We start from the raw sequence: 20,679 nt of genomic DNA, 5'->3' as shown, positions 1-20,679 counted from the left end.
CTAGTCTCTTTTCCTTTACATGTTTGAAATTTTTCATAATTATAGAAACCCAGGCCCCTAGAATATCACCTATTAAGCCAAATACAGTCTAAGTAAAAATAGAACTATTATCTACTGCCTTGCCACACATCGAACATGCTCACCCTGTACAAAGCAAGGGTGCAAAAGACAGCACAGACTGCCCCGTGGTTGGCACGAATGTACCCACATTGTAAAACAGTCATTTAAAAATTAAATTTGACTTGCATATATTGTTACTGTGTATATGTGTATATGCAAGGAAAAACTATAAATTCTAGTCCAATGATACTTTAGGAAACAAAATATCAGAGAAACAGAAAAATCTGTACCCCTAACAATCAAATATAAGATATTATGGTTTGTCGGGTACACTGAACCAATGCAAAGGAAAGTACTTTGATATTATACCTCTTTCATATCTCAATAAACTCATGCTGCCTTCTGATTTTAATGGTACATATTACACTTGGGTTTGCATTTTCAAAACTATTCCCGATTCAAATGACCCCTTCCTTTAACCAACCAATATTCTTTTCTCTGAATGAGGTTGACTGGTCTCAGGTAAGTGACAGGAGGTTGTGTGTTACAGCCTCACTGTGCAAAATATGAAACAGCATATTTTATTCACAGCAGGTACTCAAGTATTCAAGTGAAAGATTTTAACACCCACACAGGTATTTGGATTTATATGTTCCTCAAACATTTAAATGAATCTCTAAGAGTAAAGTATGTGGCAGAGATACCCTGAAAAGTGCCCCTCATACGCTCCACCACATCATCACCACCACGGAACCACAGTCATCATTTATCTGTCCCCACATAAAGTGTCCCTACAGCATAAGAGAGAACTGTCTACTTGTCTTATTTTCACAGCAATTAGAGATGTTATCTTTTTTAAATTCTTGGTTTCGCTTTTTCTGTATTAATGATCGCTTAGTGATGGAGAAGGCAATGGCACCCCACTCCAGTACTCTTGCCTGGAAAATCCCATGGATGGAGGAGCCTGGTGGGCTATAGTCCATAGGGTCGCTGGGAGTCGGACACGACTGAGCGACATCACTTTCACTTTTCACTTTCATGCATTGGAGAAGGAAATGGCAACCCACTCCAGTGTTCTTGCCTGGAGAATCCCAGGGACGGGGGAGCCTGGTGGGCTGCCGTCTATGGGGTTGCACAGACTCGGACACGACTGAGGTGACTTAGCAGCAGCAGCAGTGATGGATAAGACTTTTTCCAACTTGCTAACACAGAAGCAAATCCTCCACAAATTTTGTTAGTTTTATATTCTTATAAACTTAAGACTTCTTTCATAATACTGCATGTTAGTATTTCCTCCAAATAACTTGTAAATTTAAATGCTATGCGTGTCCAAAAAACGTTTGCTTTTAATGCCTTGTTACATTTTAACATTTAAAATGCAGCAGGCGTTCTTAATGTGTGTGCAAAATCACTTCAGTCGTGTCTGACTGTGCGATCCTATGGATTGTAGCTGACCAGGCTCCTCTCTCCATGGGATTCTCAAGGCAAGAATATTGGAGTGGGTTTCCATGCCCTCTTCCAAGGGACCTTCCTGACCTAGGGTTGGAACCTGCGTCTCTTTTGTCTCCTGCATTGGTAGGCAGGTTCTTTACCACTGGCGCCACCTGCGAATCCTATTCTTCTAATTATGACTACAATCTCATCTGTAAGTCAATAGACATACAAACCAACTTCCTACATTCACTTGGCTGGGAACACATTGGGGCCCAGATGCCCGCCACACTGAGGCAGAGCTGGGCAGTACAGGGGACCTTTAACTAGCAGCTTCTGGCCACTCTGCTCCCCTTTAGCAAGAGTAGGTGGTATTTACAGGATTCAGTGAGATCATATGGTAAAGTGTATACATATAAGCACAAACCATGCTTGCTCATATCTTCTCCCTTCAAAGGCTCTACCTGAATCAGTAAATTACTCTAGGAACTCATGATACAATTTACCTAACTAGAAAACCGTATATTGTTGTAAAGGGCAGAGTTGCTATGAACTACTATAATTATTAACACTGGTTTATAAAATGCTAGTTTAAAGGTGTAAAAAAATAACTTGGTACCTGCTAGAAATGTTTACTGGAAAAAAATTTTTAATCATATAGCAAGGAAATCAGTTTGAAATTGGGTAGACTAAAGCAATTTTACATTTCTCTTATGAAGTTATAGAATAGTACATAATTTATATGGGAATATTTGAAAAGCCCTGAAATAGTATATGTAAAAATCAATAATGTATTTTTACTTGATGGTATCATGTAAAATACCATGTAGGACAGAAATCTTTACTCAGCATATAAAATAAAAAGCTTAAATGAATTCTTAGCTTTTCATTTCAATTTAGGGCAATAATATGGAATGGATATATATTGTGTGTATATATGCATACACACATGCATGCATATGCATACACATATATATATATATCACATACACATAAAGTGAGGAGACGAGATCTGAGATAGCCTCAACTAGAGTAGTTCATATATCTGCGATCCCTCCATGTATTAGTAGCAGAGCAGGAACTAGGTCTCAGATCTTCGGCTTGACGTCTAAATGTTCTTTCCATGGTTTTAGTCTTCCTAAGGCCTAAGCACAGGGACAGCGTAGTTTTTCGTGACACTACTATCAGCAAGTGCTAGACAGCCTAGTAAGTGTTCAGTAACTTACCAAGTTGATTAATTCTATCCAACTGATTAGGGTCATGGGAAATGATACTTCCAGTGTTGAAAGAATTCTCTCTTACTGAGATCTTACAACGGAAGAATTCTATATTGTAAGCAAAAATAAGGACACTGGATTATGAAATACCTATCTTAAATTTAATTCAAATATTTCACCTGAAAATCATTAAAGTACTTGCACTTATTGTGAATTAAATTGAATTAATCTACAAATACAAAAACTTTCTTTGTACACAGAGGGGTTTAAGGATGCAAGCTTATAAGTCTCAGTTAATAGTCAAACCCAACTGATCTGATTCTAGAGCCCAACCTCTTAATCACGACAACTCAGAAATGTAAAACCGCTTTGTATAATTTTAATTTTATTAAGTGATCATACAGGATAGGCTTTATGAGATCTGCTGATATTCACATTTCTTGGTACCTTAGAAACTTCAAGTTTCCTTATTTTAAGTAAGCTATACAAAAGCCAAGAATTCATAAGTCCCTACTAATTTCTAAGATCCAGTCTCAAAGACTTTCTGTTCAATTTTTATGTAAAAATGAATAACCTCATTTCATGAGGAAAATAAACTGAATAACGAACACACTATAGATCAATTCTCAAGGTATCCTTAAGAAAGGATGCTTTTTAAAAAAAGCCACAACTTTACTGTAATTACTAGGTTAATGTCTACCCCCCCGACAGACTCTAAACTGAAGGTGACATCAGTCATATTTGTGACTACAGCCCCTATGCCTAGTGTAGTGCCTGACACATACAGCAGACTGTCAGTAAGAATTTACAGAATGAATGACTGGGATATACTCTTTTATCTATTATATTTATTTAGTAAAGATCCCTAGCACATGTGTGCTAAGTCGCTTCAGTTGTGTCCAACTTTACCCTGCCTAGTTTCTCCTCTGTCCATGGGATTCTCTAGGTAAGAATATTGGAGAGAGTTGCCATGCCCTCCTTCAGGCAACTGCCTGACCCAGGGATCGAACCTGTGTCTCCTCCACTGGCAGGGGGGTTCTTTATCACTAGCACCACCTGGGGAGCCCAAAGATCCCTAGTAGTAGCAACTAAATATTGCTTGTAACATTTATTTTACATAAGACTTAATACATTTTTATCATTATTTAATATATTAATGTTTAAGATGTCACAATTTTTCTTCAAATGATCCTTGTGATTTTTATCAGTAAGAATTCCTTCTTTATAAACTTCTGTCTTAGGTTCTTAAAAGAATGGATCTTGAAAGGTACTCCATTTTATTTTCCACATTTAAAAGCTTCTTTCATCTATGAACTGAAAATGATTTTTCCTTCCCACCATTATAAACAATAATTTTATTAAAATTTACCTTTCTGAAACTTCCAATTCCACACCATTGCTAATCATCATTTATTCTGATAGTGGTAGTCCCCAAACTTCTTTTAGAAAACACTGTATCACAACATACCAAGCAGATACCGATTCACTAAACTGAAAAGTTACAGTTATGTCCATCATATAAATGATGACTGTTAGTAGACTTTTGTTCACTTAGAAACGAGGGTTATTTTTCATTCATTTTAGTAAAAGAAAGGCTATGTATCCCCTTCCATCTGTGATGTTTACATAACTATGTGGTTAAACATTTTTATGTGGCTAAATGCCCAATTCTCCACCTGCCCATGGACCACTCGAAGCTAACTGCATAGAACCTAAAACAGCCATCATAGAAATGTGATGTCGTGAAAATTGCAAGGCTCGATGCCCAGCCAGGATCATTTTCCTCTAGACACTCCTCCTGGGAGGATGGGAATGACATCTTTCTCCTAGCAGTGACAAACAAACTGCCTTATCAGCTGATAAGATCTTCAAATCAGAATACTTGAAAGGGAGGCTGGAGTCCTTCTTCTGAGTGTACCCAGGAAAAAATTATAATAGAAGTCACTGCAGAGACTGAAGTCAATATCACAATCTTGAGGAGGAAATTAACAACAGACTTACCCTGGATTTTTGCCACTTGAAAAATATTTATAGTTATTTAATTTTTAAAATAGCTTATATATTTTAGTAGTAAATTAGGGGAAAGAACATGTCTCATCTAAAAGTAAATCTTTCTGATTTTAGGTTCTTACTGGATTGCATGCTCTGATTCAATGCTTTCATATTATCAGCTGAATAAAGAAAAGTGAGTCTTCAATGAGTTTTTTTTTTAATGTTGACAGATCCAACTTAGAAACAAACTAACTTTATCATTTTTTAAACATCACTTCCCTTAGACAAGATTCACTGTGTCCTACAGAAAAAGTGTAAATGTTTAGTCATCCAAATAGTCTATCATATATATTTTCAAAAATCTAATAAATATGCACATTTCAGAATAAGCTATAAAAGAAACAAATTTTAGTTATTTCTTTCAAAAAGGGATAAAAGTTGATTAAGGAAATCATACTATCATTAAAAAATGTCTCTATGTAACAACTCAATGATATAAAGCGAGAGATAAATAAATCCCTGTGCTGGCCTGACACTAGAATGGAATAGTTGCTAAGGAGAGGAGAGTGCTTAGTTCATGGATGACATCTATTTTAATAATCTTAAATTCAGCTGAAGAAATCAGGGCCATCATTCACTGCATTCAATCTTAAAACGTAAGAATTCTCTTCAGAAAACGAAATTCTTATAAGAACATGACTTTAACAAGGCTTTGCTGCAAATTCTTAAGAACATCTAAGAAAACAGAATAGCAGCAGAAAAAAAACTTCCGTGGTTAGAATTCAGTCTTTTTGCGTGTTTCGATTAGAAGATATTCATTTAATAAATGATACATATTTAAAGTTCAGAAGACAAGTCATCAGTTACCTTAGTAAATAAATATGAGATCCCTGTTTCCCTGCTTTCCTCACACACCTGCTTATGCCTTTCTAAAGTATTGGCTCCAGTTGCCATTTTATCTACACTGTAATCACCATCTACACTGCGCGTTTAAGAGCAGTTAGGAAGCACCTCTGGTTTGAATGGCACCATCTTCCTTTGGGCACTCAGCTGTCCGGACGGCATAGAGCAGACTATCCATAGACCGAGTGCAGGGAGGTTAGATGCCGCCATCCAGGGCACTAGGCTCGCTGTCAGCGTGAGAATGTTCATATGGTGACAGACGCTGTGTGAGGCGCTTGTCACACGTGCTAGTCCTGACACGTTTGTTACTAACCTCTAGAAAATACGGTCACATTCAACTAACATCATTTTGACACCTCTAACTGCAAAAGAAAAACTACCCAAACTATGTCAATCTCAAAAATTGTTAAGTCTGACACAGAATCACAATCTATTATTAATATCTGGCCTTCATCACACTGTCCAGTTATCAAAAGCTACTATGTCCACAGAGACACTCAAGTAAGCTCTGATAAACACTGATTTTGGATTTCAACCTTTATAATTTACTAATTCCACTCCTGTCCAAAGTTAATGAATCATGGATCTGACAAGACACAGATATTCAAATAAAAGGGTATACAGGAGCCAAACACAAAGAGGATAAAACTATTAAGTTTCAGGTCACTTGAAGGACATTAAAATGTAGCCAAATTTGAATTACTTTCTCAGTGCAAACATGTGAAAGGCAGAGAGACAGGTCTGATTGTTTCACTACAATTTGATTCTGTGCTATATTATGAACAGCTACTCCATTTTATTTTGGCTACATAAATATCTTAAGAACTTCATATTTTCCACAGAGGTATAGTAATAATGATATGTTTTAAAGGCTTAATGTCAGTCAGTGTATTTGATTATTTGATATTACACTTTCTTTCTTCCTCCCTATCATCTTATAATGTAATTAAAAAGGAAGCAGGAATCAACAGGCTACTTCACTGCAAAATTTATGACATTTACTTTGAATGAGGAGCAGCTATGAAACTAATTCAGTTTGGCAGAAACTTTACTCAAGGAACATTTAAAATATGCTATTTTAAAATGATGATTATCTATAGCAGAACTATAAAAAACTGAATGTGTTAAACTGATTTTCACACTTAATATTATTTTCTTATCAACATTAAGCATTATAAAAATCTCTTATCTACAAAACCATTCCTTACATTTATCTTATTATAGATGTAAATCATAGACATATAAATTCAAAACTTGGCATTAATTTTGTCCTAGATTCTAAAAGCTCTAAAATTTTAATTCAGATACAATGGTATCTGTGTGTGTATGCTTCTCACACACACACAGTAAGTTAAAGGGAAACTCTTACCATGGGTTTTCTTTTGCCAGTCAGTTCTTCCACGGCTCTCCCGGCAGGGCCTCCTCTGTTGAGCAGACAGCAGCCAAATCACAACATGACTTTTGGATGCTCACGTCTTCAGATGGGAGTTTTCGGCCAATTGCCAGTTGAGAATTTAAACTGAAACTAAATTACCCAAACTTTATTAAATTGTTTCCACACCCACTAACTGATAATGAGTAAAGACTCTAAGCTGGAAAATTAAGTGAGTTGAGTTTGATTCACCTCTTTTCAAGCAGTCATTAACATGTTTAAGAAGAAATGCTAGGATAGAAAATATTATCTACAGAGAACAGTTTTAGGTAAACTTCAATTGTTTCCAAAAAAGTTCCCACAATTATTCTGTAACCCAAGTTAACACATGACAAAGATGGTATTTATTCAATGATGTATCTATAAAACATAGAGTCACAAATTTAAATTCTGTCATTGAATCTACCTGAAAACTAATTATAATATGGAGAAACACTCTGACAATATCATCTATATGTATATAAAGTATTTGTTAAGTTATCACCTACTTGCAGTCCACACCATTAAGAAGTTAAAGGTTACATGCCCTGACTGCAAGCATCATCCTCTGTACTGAGAAGAAAAATGTCTGGCTACCACTTCCAATTACACTGCACCAACAACTCTGCCCCCTTTCTGCACCAGCTGAGGCTCCTTTTCTCTCAATCACTACAGTTGGTCTTTGTAGCACCTGTCAATTATATACGGTCTTCAATCATCGGGCTTTCTGATTAAGTTGTACAGTCTCTCTCTGTTCTGATACTTCTCAAGTATTTGGCATATTACATTGTTCCCACCTGTGGTTAAGATAGTCCCTCAGATCCCCAGGAGCATTTCTGCCTGGTCAGAAGTTGGCCCATTCAATAACATTTTTTCCCTGACAATGTAAAGCTTCAGTAAATATACAATAAAGCTAAAATGAAGACAGGAAAGAAAAGGAAAACACTGTCTTACCTTCCCAAGGTATCATATTTACTACTGATTAAAAACAGTTTCTGAATGTCACCTATAACAGGTGCAGACTCAGTGTACATAATTAGACAGTCACGCAGGACTCAGATCAGAATGCTGACCGTGACACACCCCTATCCTCAGATTCCATGCCCGCCCTCCTCTCACACACATGAAGGCAAGTGCACTTGCATCTCTAGCCCACCCACACCCTGAGAGGTTCCTCCCATCAGTAACCTGGTATTATATACAAGGTATCACATACAAGAGAACATAAAGTAAAGGGTCAATTTACAGTTAAACCAGGAGAAACTGACTTCAGAACAAAGCCCAAAGCTTACCAAAACTGCTGTGTCTTAAGAGTTAATCACACTGACCTCAAATAGTTTGATATCCTAGAAAAAGGCTTACTCCATTCTATCCAATAATTTTAATCCCAAATCCTCAGCAGCAATAACACTTAAGAACTATTCAGAGATGAACAGAGTTCTTTCCTGGATAGTAGGAGCTACAACGTTAACCTCCTTTCTCAAGGAGTTTTATAATATAAAACTTTGAACATGGGGGTTGTGGGAGGAGAAGACAGTTCATGATGTATGATTGGTAGATTTCCAAGAGAGAAACAAGCACACAGTGGCAGTTTAAATTGTTTGAATAGATTTGTCACATGTGGGGTGATCTGAGAAGACTTTCTATAAAGATGTATTTTGAAAGCAGAAAATATACAACCATTTTATTATTATTGAGCCTGATGAAGCCCACAGAGCAAAACTTAATTAAATATAGACTATGACTGTGGGAGTATTCATGTCCTTACTCTGGAATAAGATCAAAGATAAATTCCTTAGTCAAATGAAATTGCAGACCATGAGATATTTTAAAAATCAAGCCTTCAGTATAAGAGAAACAATTCTAAACTTGTTCATGTCACTCATCCTAAAGATTCCAATCATCATCGTAGTGATTTAATTTAATTTTTAGTACAAGAGACATAATTCTGAAAAGTTACTACCACAGTAACAAAATCATGAACCAGAAAGCACAGAATGCTTCTTTTGGTGTGAACAACATTATTGATAACGCACCTACATAACAGAGCTAGTTTCATACTCCAGCAATGACGACTTGTCAAGTGTTTGTGTGCCTATATATAATCTTAAATACATTCAACTAGTTCACTTATAACAGTTTTAACATTTAACACCACCCCTCATTTTAATGGAGAAACAGGTCCAGCAGTAATACTACTTGTCCAAAGTTACACAGCTAGATAGCAGCAAAATCAAGACCCCTTAATAACCAATGTTTCTTTTACTATAGTTAAGTAAATAAAGAATTATGCCTAAGAAAGATATAATTTTATTAAAAACATGTAAACCTTTTAACCTCAACATCAAATCTCAAACATACAGATCACTAGCTCCAAAGATGCAAAGACTCAATTCACGAAGTTAGGGGAAGAAGAATGTATGATTAATTTAAACCCCACAGGCATTCAGTCTTATACCCAAATCTTACACACTCAGAACATGAGTTTGAGGAATATATAAAATTTCATCTGAAGTTTCTCTACAGGCCAGTATCATTGATGAACATAGATGCAAAAATCCTCAACAAAATTTTAGCAAACAGAATTCAACAGGACATTAAAAAGCTCAGACACCATGATCAACTTGGGTTTATTCCAGGGATGCAAGGATTCTTCAATATACACAAATCAATCAATGTGATACACCATATTAACAAATTGAAAAATAAAAAACAAATGATCTCAATAGATGCAGAAAAGGTCTTTGACAAAATTCAGCACCCATTTATGATTAAGACTATTCAAAAAATGGGCACAGAAGGAACCTACCTCAACACAGTAAAGGCCATGTATGATAAGCCCACAGCAAACATTATTCTCAGTGGTGAAACACTGAAAGCATTCCCCCTAAGATCAGGAACAAGACAAGGGTGTCCACTTTGATCCCTATATTATTCAACATAGTTTTGGAAGTCCTAGCTACAGCAATCAGAGAAGAAAAGAAATAAAAGGAATCCAGATCAGAAAGGAAGTAAAGCTCTCACTGTTTGCAGATGACATGATACTGTACATAGAAAACCCTAAAGATACTATCAAAAAATTACTAGAGCTAATCAGTGAATTCAGCAAAGTCACAGGATACAAAATCAATACACAGAAATAACTTGCATTCCTATATACTAACAATGAAAAATCAGAAAGAGAAACTAAGGAATCAACCCTATTCACCACTGCAGCAAAAAGAATAAAATATCTAGGAATAAACTTACCTAAGGAGACAAAAGAACTGTACACAGAAAATTTTAAGACACTAATGAAAGAAATCAAAGATGACATAAACAGATGGAGAGATATTCCAAATTCCTGGGTAGGAAGAATAAAGGTAGGAATAAATAAAATTGTCACTGTGAAAATGACAATACTATCACATGCAATCTACAGATTCAATGTGATCCCCATCAAATTACCAATGGCATTTTTCACAGAACTAGAACAAAAAATTTCACAATTCATATGGAGACACAAAAGACCCCGAATAGCAAAAGCAGTCTTGAGAAAGAAGAATGGAGGTGGAGGAATCAACCTTCCTGACTTCAGATTATATGACAAAGGTACAGTCATCAAGACAGTATGGTACTGGCACAAAAACAGAAATACAGACCAAATGGAACAAGACAGAAAGCCCAGAAATAAACCCATGCACCTATGGGTATCTTATTTTTGACAAAAGAGACAAGAATATACAATGGGGCAAAGACAGCCTCTTCAATAAATGGTGCTGGGAAAACTGGACAGCTACATGTAAAAGAATAAAATTAGAACACTTCCTAACACCAGACACAAAGATGAATTAAAAATGGATTAAAGACCTAAATGTATGACTGGAAACAATAAAACTCATAGAGGAAAACATAGGCTCGATGACATAAATCAAAGCAAGATCCTCTATGACCCACCTCCTAGAGTAACAGAAATAAAAATAAAAGTAAACAAGTGGGACCTGATTAAACTTGAAAGCTTTTGCACAGCAAAGGAAATGATCAGCAAGGTGATAAGACAACTCTCAGAATGGGAGAAAATAATAGCAAATGAAACAACTGACTAAGGATTAATTTCCAAAATATACAAGGAACTCATACAACTCAATACCAGAAAAACAAACAACCCAATCAAAAAGTGGGAAAAAGACCTAAACAGACATTTCTCCGAAGAAGACATACAAATGGCTAACAAACACATGAAAAGATGCTCAACATAGCTCATTATTAGAGAAATGCAAATAAAAATTGCAGTGAGATATCACCTCACACTGGTCAGAATGGCCATCAGAGTATTACTCAGCCATTAAAAAGAATACATTTGAATCAGTTCTAATGAGGTGGATGGAACTGGAGCCTATTATACAGAGTGAAGTAAGCCAGAAAGAAGAACACCAATACAGTATACTAATGCATATATATGGAATTTAGAAAGATGGTAACAATAACCCTGTATACGAGACAGCAAAAGAGACACAGATGTGTATAGTACAGTCTTTTGGACTCTGTGGGAGAGGGAGAGGGTGGGATGATTTGGGAGAATGGCATTGAAACATGTATAATATCATATATGAAACGAGTCGCCAGTCCAGGTTCGATGCACGATACTGGATGCTTGGGGCTGGTGCACTGGGATGACCCAGAGGGATGGTATGGGGATGGAGGAGGGAGGAGGGTTCAGGATGGGGAACACATGTATACCTGTGGCGAATTTATTTTGATATATGGCAAAACCAATACAATATTGTAAAGTTAAAAAATAAAATTAAATTTAAAAAAAGTCTACAAACAATAAATGCTGGAGAGGGTGTGGAGAAAAGGGAATGCTCTTGTACTGTTGGTGGGAATGTAAATTGATATAGCCACTATGGAAGACAGTATGGAGATTCCTTAAAAAAAAAAAACTAAAAATAAAACTACCAGCAATCCCACTCCTAGGCATATATACTGAGGAAACCAAAACTGAAAAAGACACATGTATCCCATTGTTCATTGCAGTACGATTTACAATAGCTAGAACGTGGAAGCAACCTAGATGTCCATCGACAGACAAATGGATAAAGAAGTTGTGGTACATATACACAATGGAACATTACTCAGCCATAAAAAGGAATGCATTTGAGTCAGTTCTGATGAGGTGGATTAACCTAGAGCCTATTATACAGAGTGAAGTGAGTCAGAAAGAGAAAGATAAATATCGTATACTGATGTATATATACAGAATCCAGAAAAATTGTACTGAAGAATTTATTTGCAGGGCGGCAATGGAGAAACAGACGTCAGAGAATAGATTTATGGACATGGGGAGAGGGGAGGAGAGGGTGAGATGTATGGCAAGATTAACATGGAAACTTACATTACCATGTGTAACACAGATAGTAAATGGGAATTTGCAGTGTGTCTCTAAACCCAAACAGGGGCTCTGTATTAAGCTAAAGGAGTGGGATGGGGAGGGAGATAGGAGGGAGGTTAAAAAGGGAAGGGATATATGTATACCTATGGCTGATTCTCTGTGAACTCCGGGAGTTGGTGTTGGACAGGGAGGCCTGGCGTGCTGCAATTCATGGGGTTGCAAAGAGTCGGACACGACTGAGCGACTGATCTGATTTGATCTGATCTGATGGCTGATTCATGTTGACATTTGACAGAAAACAACAAAATTCTGTAAAGCAATTATCTTTCAATTAGTAAATAAATTTAAAAAAATTACACACACACACAAAGTCTCTAATACAAAAGTCAATTTTGTAGATTTTCCCGTGGCATCACATCTATTTTTATTTTACCTCCTGGCGTTCTTTTTATCTAGTTTTTCTTAGGACTGTCTAGCAATTAAACCATGCTACATGGATGGATAGCATTAGAAATTAAAGTCTTATCTTGATTGCTTGATATAACTCATCTTGACTATATATAAACTGACAGTAAGAAAAGTTCAGAAAATTTGTAAATGAGAAATATAAAAATAGTCAAAACTGCTTACATTTAGTTATAAGGATAAAAGTTGGCACTAACTCAATTTAGATTTGTCTACTCAGTCATAATTCATAAGATGTTTCCAGTCAAACACAACACATTTTTTTAGTTCAGTTAGTCTCCAAAGTCAGAGCACTCATTAGGTAACACCGAAAATCATTCACTAAAATTCTCAGAACAGGCAACGACACCAACATATTAGCGCCTCCCACCACCACAACCACATGCTTACCCAGACCACAGCCAGAGAGCATGAAATAATCTCACCTAACTTATTATTAATAAATATAATTTATTAAAAATAGAATATTTCTGAATATAAAATCAAGATTTATGCTATTTAAGCAAAAAATATGTGCTTAAGCAGTCTTATATTCCATTTGGTCACAAAGTAACATCTCTATATATTATATGTCTACTGCATATATATATATGTACACACATGTGTATACATACACATGCATGTAGTTATTTATACTAAAGAGCAGTCCTCTTAAAATCATGTGTTTATTAGAATGTGTAATTTTTTAAAATTTTCCTCAATGTACGAAGTTGTGTGTGTGTCTACTTTTTTACCAAGAATTGTAAAATATAGGGTGTCCATATTTAGATCTGCCTGTTGAAGTATTCTACAGAGCTGGTGTATTGATTTGACAACATACATAAGAAGAAATAGTTTCTTTATACCACATGATTCACAGCAACCCTTGAGAAAGTAGGATTTTTAAAATTAGCCAAAGAAATATGCCTCATCCTTTTCATAAATTTACTATATTTACAAGAAAGTTATTCGGGGGCAAGTTATTTACCTCTACGGAGAAGGCAATGGCAACCCACTCCAGTACTCTTGCCTGGAAAATCCCATGGATGGAGGGGCCTGGTAGGCTGCAGTCCATGGGGTTGCTAGGAGTCAGACACGACTGAGCGACTTCACTTTCTCTTTTCACTTTCATGCATTGGAGCAGGAAATGTCAACCCACTCCAGTGTTCTTGCCTGGAGAATCCCAGGGACGGGGAGCCTGGTGGGCTGCCGTCTATGGGGTCACACAGAGTCGGATACGACTGAAGCGACTTAGCAGCAGCAGCAGTTTCTCCAGTGAAAAATGAAGGTAACAACAGCAACTCAGCTCACAGGCTTGCTGTGAACACAAGGTAAGTTAACAGCTGTCCACTGGCTGGAGGAGTGGGCCAGACACACACCAGTTTTCAGAGCGGTCACAGTCATGACCACAACCACCACCACCTTTGAAAGCACCTCAAAGGGGTCTTAGTAAAAACGCAGAGTAAACCCCACTCCCAGAGATTCTATTTCAATATCACACCCGAAGTGTAAAAATAATGTATTAAAGAGAAAGCAAAGAAATATGCAAAACACTGCACCAACACAGCCTTATGCATACAGTACCAAGTAGCAAAACACTTAGAAAAAGCTACACCTTCCAAAGTCCAACAATAGCTTTATTTTCTTCTCTAAAACACACACGAACCATCCCCAAAGCCAAGAGCTATTTTCCAAAGAGCCAACTAACCCTACAGGTAGACAGGAACGCAGAAGCAAGTAAGGGGTCCTGGCTTGAACAACATTTAAAGAAGCTTAAACACACCAGTCCTTCTTGGCTACAGGGTAGCAAGCAATTCTGCAAAAACTCTTGTGAGTAAAGCAATTACCAAACATTTACCCACTCACTCTAAGTGGGATTCTCTGCTAAATGTCGAGGGGGATAGAAGCATGAAGTATGAAACGTTATGGAATCTCATCATGAAAACAGCCTCTCAGCTTCTTCCAAGCATCACAGAAGTCCTGCTCCAGCTCATGAGTAGTATGTGCTAGGAACTCAGACAAAGGATTCAAGTTAGGGTTGATTAGGAAGCCTTCACAGAAGAAAAAGGTCTTTGCTAGACCTTAGAACAAACAAGATTTTTATAGGTAGAGATAAACTGAATTTCAGGCTGAAGAAAACAGCATGAGCAGGAAGCAGAACCTTGGAAAACTCCCTCTCCCAGGAGAGCACATGCACTGCAGAGCACCCACACTGCGTCCAGGAAGGGCAAGCAATCATCTCATGTTCTCTGCTCAGAAACCCAAGCAATCCTTCAGAAAGCCCGATTTGACAAGGGTGTGCCTAACAGGGTGTGTTAGGACAGTCCAACCCTGGCTTTGAAAAGGGACAGAGACAGGAATCCAAAGGATCATTTTAATCCATCATTCAGCGGTGAGGAACAAAACAGGTATCAAAGATGATTCAAGTTTTAGGGCTGGTTTTTTCCAGAAACTCTCTATTCCACCCTGCCAGCTCAGGATGAAGGAGGTGGTAGACAGCCGAAGCTGCTGAAAGGGGACATGGGGTGGTCTTGGCATTAGGCAATGAGGACCACCCCGTGGCACAAAAGGCAGAGGGTAACCCTGGCAAAGACTAGGCAGTGTGAGCCTGTCTACTGGAGCCAAACACTCACAGCTGTTTTTTCTTGATGACACTTCAAAAGGCCTTAAGGGTGTGACTCAGAAAGAAAGAAAGAAAGAACAAAACAGTTTAACACTTGGAAAGCCTAAAAATGACAATGACTGGTCAAAAGATGACGTTCCCTGTATTTAGTAGGATGTACAAATGCATTTTAATATGGTTTATAACGTATTCACAAATTCAACCTGTCCAACAAAAAGAATCAACAATAAAACTTTTATTCAGTACAAATAAAGGTATCAAGTACTTGCAAACAAAAAAAAAATAAAGCTCATTTATTTCATTGAAAGAACCTTTGCTTTTTTGATTAGTTTCACCTTTAAATATCACATTGTTCTTACGTGTAAGAAGAATTTAAGTCATATTTGCTTCTCATTTAAACCCTGCCTCTACCCACCTGGCACCCTGGCCTTTCTTGGAAAGTTGCTCATAGGCAATGTTCATAGACTTCCCTTATGTCGCGTGCCCCGATCTTAGCCAAGCAGGTCGCATCACTGAGATGGCTCCTCAGAAGCAAAGGCCACACTGTTTTCAGCTTGGCCCACGAAAGCTCAATGACACTAAATGTGTGCTTATGAAATGAATGATATCCCCTAACCCAATGTGCACACAAATTAAATAAAAGCTATGCCAAATTATAGGATTTTGTAACAATAAACACGTGATTTCCTAGGGCACCCATACAGTACCGTTCAGGTTGCTGATGGCCCTGCAACAGCACCGCACTCACAAGCTCATGAACTCTTTGGAGATATTAATAAAACATTTCAACACAATTAGTTTTGCTGGCTGAAAAAAGGTGCTTTTCACATTTCACTAAATATATTTTTCTTGCATCTGAATTTGCATTTTCAGTCTTCAAAAATAGTCCACATTTTGTTCATTTGCTCAAAATTAATTTACAATATCTTGTCATATACCCTTTATTAGAACAGGCTTATGGACTCTGTGGGAGAGGGAGAGGGTGGGAAGATTTGGGAGAATGGCATTGAAACATGTGAAATGTCATGTATGAAACAAGATGCCAGTCCAGGTTCAATGCACGATGCTGGATGCTTGGGGCTGGTGCACTGGGACGACCCAGAGGGATGGTATGGGGAGGGAGGAGGGTTCAGGATGGAGAACACATGAGAAATAAAGGAATAAAAAATTTAAAAATAAATAAATAAATAAATAAAATAAAAAGTTAAAGCAATATTAAAAGCTACCATTTAAAAGCTATCATATTTTAGGGATAGTCACACATGCTGCTGCTGCTAAGTTGCTTCAGTCGTGTCTGACTCTGTGCGACCCCATAGACGGCAGCCCACCAGTCACACATGGTATCATACTAAAATAGGCAAATGTCAGTTCCAAAGCAAACAGGTCACTTATCTTAAAACATAAGGAAAAACTAGCATCTGTTAACCTCTCTCCTGTACCCGATTTAAGATCCTCACTCAAACCCTGGGAGGCAGATGGGGCACAGCCACTTTATAGCTGTCGGCGTGCTCTAGGCCCCAGAGCTCCTAAATGACCCGTCACAATCCCCATGTCATCTGTCTATGCTCCTCCTTTTTACAGTAACTCTGGAAAACTGTCAGTACCATTTTTTTTTTTTTTAAAGGGCAAGGGAATAGGGGGTAGGCAGGACAGGGAGGGGCAGTAGGTGATAAAGGTAAATACTGTGAAGCCCCACCACTCTCCTGGAAGTGCTCTGCAAGAGAACCTGCTTTTCCTCACTTTGTTCATAGGCAGCCTTCCCCGCATGCCAGCAGCCATATGAATTCATATCATGCCTTGAAAAATGGAAACAGCATTTTCAAAAACTCAAGGAAACAGAGTCTACTGAGAACTGTTTTTTGTGAGGACAGATGGCCCTATGATATACACACACCCCAATAACCCCTGAAGATATTAACAATAGTCACCAACGATCCAGAGTTCTTATATATATATGACTTTTAAGAATTTTACTCTAAGAAAGGTCGAGATGAAATGTTCAAGCAACCAAAGAAGGCAAGCGTTTATTATCTGGAAAACTTACTGATTGCATGTCTAATGATTCTAGATTAATAAATTACTAATTTATCTACAAACTTTCAAGAGGTATTTATGCTATCATTTTATACTTTCACAAGAGGATACTGCAGTGTGAAATCAGCCACTATAAATTTAGTGGAAAACACCAATTATTACAATTTCCAAATAGTATAAAGTTTTTAATTTTAAGAAAAAGAAATCCACAGGCCCCTTTTTAACACAAGCTGGCAGTAAACCACACCCCTGTCAAAGTTTACAAAAAAAGTATCTCAGAATAGAATAGCCTACAGTACTTCAAAAGTGAGGGTGAAGCTGCTGTTTCAGTTTACTCCCCTCTTCCCTCCCGCTTCCTGTATCTCTGCATACTGACAGTTAAGATTTCCCATTTACTTGAAGATGCTGCTGTACCATCTAGTACAACACAGTGAAATGGGTTTACATTTCAAGTGTCCATAGGGTCTTAGGAGTTTTGAGGTTCTCAATACCAAACTGCATGCAGGTTAGATCTTTAAGAAATGCTACAGCTTTGGGGCCACAACACAGTTTGTCTAGCATTTTAAACAGGATTTCACATGATCATTAGCATGGCAGTACACAATTCAACATGTGTGACCCTTTGTACAGCAACAACTTTTAAACACAATGGTCAAGAATAGTCATTTATTTGCTTTGTTACCTTGATTGAGAGGGAAAAATTCACAAGACGACCTATTCTATACAAAGAATTTATATAACACTGAAAAATTAGCAAATGAAGTTTAGTTGAAGGGGAACCAAATAATGAAAAGTCACAGCCCGGTCAAACAGAGAAGCAAGCTGGCAACCAAAAGGCATCAACCATTTTGGCCTAGATTTGCTTGTAATGACTGTGTGACCCAGATACTGAAATATTTGGCCAATACTTAGAAATCTAAAAACTGAAATAAATGAACTATATGGTCAGCTGGTTAAATATTTTAGTCAAAACAACAGGTACTTAAGATAGCATTTTCTACACAAAGACTTTTTATAATTTTAAAAATAAGTATTTTTTGCTTTGTAAATAATTTCAATAAATTATAATTCACTTTTCTAATCAGATAATAAGGATGATACTCTTTACTGGAGATTATGGTACAAAAATTCTTTGAAGAGCAGAATGAGAATATACATTTTTAAAAGTAAAGCTTATTTACAGATATGTAACCTAACCTTGCTACATTTATGATCAACATAATAACTTTTTCTACAATGAGATGTCTATTAAGTGACAAGGGAATTTTTGGGAAAAAAAAAAAATCTTCCACCAGAAGCTATAAAGATTAATATTCTTTTTTAGAGGCAAAATCAGACTAATTTGAAAACTGGCAGTTAGGAAACTAGTAAGTGCCTGGCTTTATTTAAATACTTTTAGAAAATTACAAAATTAGTTTTACCTATTCCTGGCTTTTAAAGAAAAGTGGTATATACACTTTTTTATATTTTCTTAACTGCTTACAATAACTGTATTATATGTGTTATTGAGAGAAGAGGATTTAAAACATCAGAATGTAAAATGCAAAAACAATTTCTGATCTGATCTCTTCCTGATCATGAATGTAAAAGTCAAATAATGCTTTTAAGACAGTAATGCTTTCAAGGATCCATGACCTACTCCTATGGGTCTTAGAGTCAGAGTTCTCTCTGACACCAGCTGTGTCTTGTTTCTGTCGTCCTTTGCTGGGAACTGGTTAAGAGAGAACCACCAAATGCCCACCTACAGCACCTGGGCTCCCTGCTCCCCGCACACTTTCATCCACTCTTGAGCTCCCAGCCACGCACATACAGACAGCTGAAGTTGCCAGAGGTAAGCTCTGAGGCACAAATTATTCCGGGGACAGTGAATCTCTCTTTAAACTAAAAATAACACCTAGGTAGTTATATATTTCTTATGTAAAAAAAATCCTTCATTTCCTCTCTCCTTTTCTTTTTTCCTTCCTTCTTTTGATTTTTGCTTTACCTATAAATAATTCTGATCTTTTATCTTCATATTGTGTGATATGACGTACTAGTCACCCCTCTCCCACTTAGAGGAGCACAAACTCTCTAGAACTCCAGTCTCCAGGTCGTCTCCCTAAATACTCTCACTCCTCGTGTCAGGGCTCTTACAGGTATCTGGTGACGCGACCCCTGATACAACAGACAGCAGCCCTAAGAACACAGAAGACACTGCTGGCTTAAAAAATACAGCAGTAGATGAGGCATTCAGGGAACTGTGCTTCTAAAACGTCCCCCTCCTGAATCTTCTAATTTAACTAGGAAACTATTTCTAGAACCAGTGAGCCAACTGTAAATTCTTATCATTACAAAGGAAAAGTGTTTCTTAATAATATACTATTGAAACAACATGGTTTAGATCTAAGTTTCCACCAATCAATCTAGAATGTGCTGTGTGCTTGCCAAGTTGCTTTAGTTGTGTCTGACTCTCTGCAACCCCATGGACTGTAGCCTGCCAAGCTCCTCTGTCCATGGGATTTCCCAGACAAGAACAATGGATTGGGTTGCCATTTCTTTCTACAAGGGATCTTCCCAACCCAGGGATTCCACCTGTGTCTCTTATGTCTCCTGCTTTGGCAGGTGGGTTCTTTACCACTAGCGCCACCTGGGAAGCCCCAATCAAGAACACTAAGATCCAGTCTTTTGGACTCTGTGGGAGAGGGCAAGGGTGGGATGATTTGGGAGAATGGCATTGAAACACGTATATTACTATATGTGAAACGAATCGCCAGTCCAGGTTCGATGCATGATACAGGATGCTTGGGGCTGGAGCACTGGGATGACCCAGAGGGATGCTATGGGGAGGGACGTGGGAGGGGGATTCAGGATGGGGAACACGTGTATACCCATGGCGGATTCATGTCGATGTATGGCAAAACCAATACAATATTGTAATCAGCCTCCAATTAAAATAAATAAATTTATATTAAAAAAGAATAGTAAGATCCTAAATACTCAGTCACCTTTCAAATCTGATGTTGATTAATAAACAGTGTGAGCAAAGGAACAGGTACCAAATGAGCACACATCATGCATGTACAGACTTGTCTACAAGCTTTACCATATAACTTAAGATGCAAATTCTTTTACAACTAAGTTCTCCCTAGAATTCTTAATGGAATCCAACAAACGATACCATTAGCTCAATACACAAATTATTTTTTAAGGAGCA

At 37.3% G+C, this 20,679-nt stretch overlaps 1 protein-coding gene across 10 annotated transcripts in view; it reads right to left on the bottom strand.

Annotated features, from left to right (window-relative positions):
* Nucleotides 1–20,679, bottom strand: part of ZEB1 (zinc finger E-box binding homeobox 1) — a 196,872-nt gene that overhangs the window by 140,513 nt on the left and 35,680 nt on the right. For 2 of the 10 annotated variants that reach the window (XM_086334045.1, XM_086334048.1), the window contains exon 2: nt 6,973–7,128. The exons of the other annotated variants lie outside the window; for them this stretch is intronic. The gene's annotated coding sequence lies outside the window, so the exon portion shown is untranslated. The remainder of the gene's footprint in view (nt 1–6,972; nt 7,129–20,679) is intronic. 10 annotated transcript variants of the gene reach the window in all.

Source organism: Bos grunniens, chromosome 13 (genome assembly GCF_055505025.1).
Source record: "Bos grunniens cultivar Pamir isolate PY7600 chromosome 13, Bosgru_T2T1.0, whole genome shotgun sequence".
NCBI lineage: Eukaryota > Metazoa > Chordata > Mammalia > Artiodactyla > Bovidae > Bos > Bos grunniens.
Note: the sequence above shows the minus strand (reverse complement) of the source record. Positions and strands in the feature narration are given on the sequence as shown.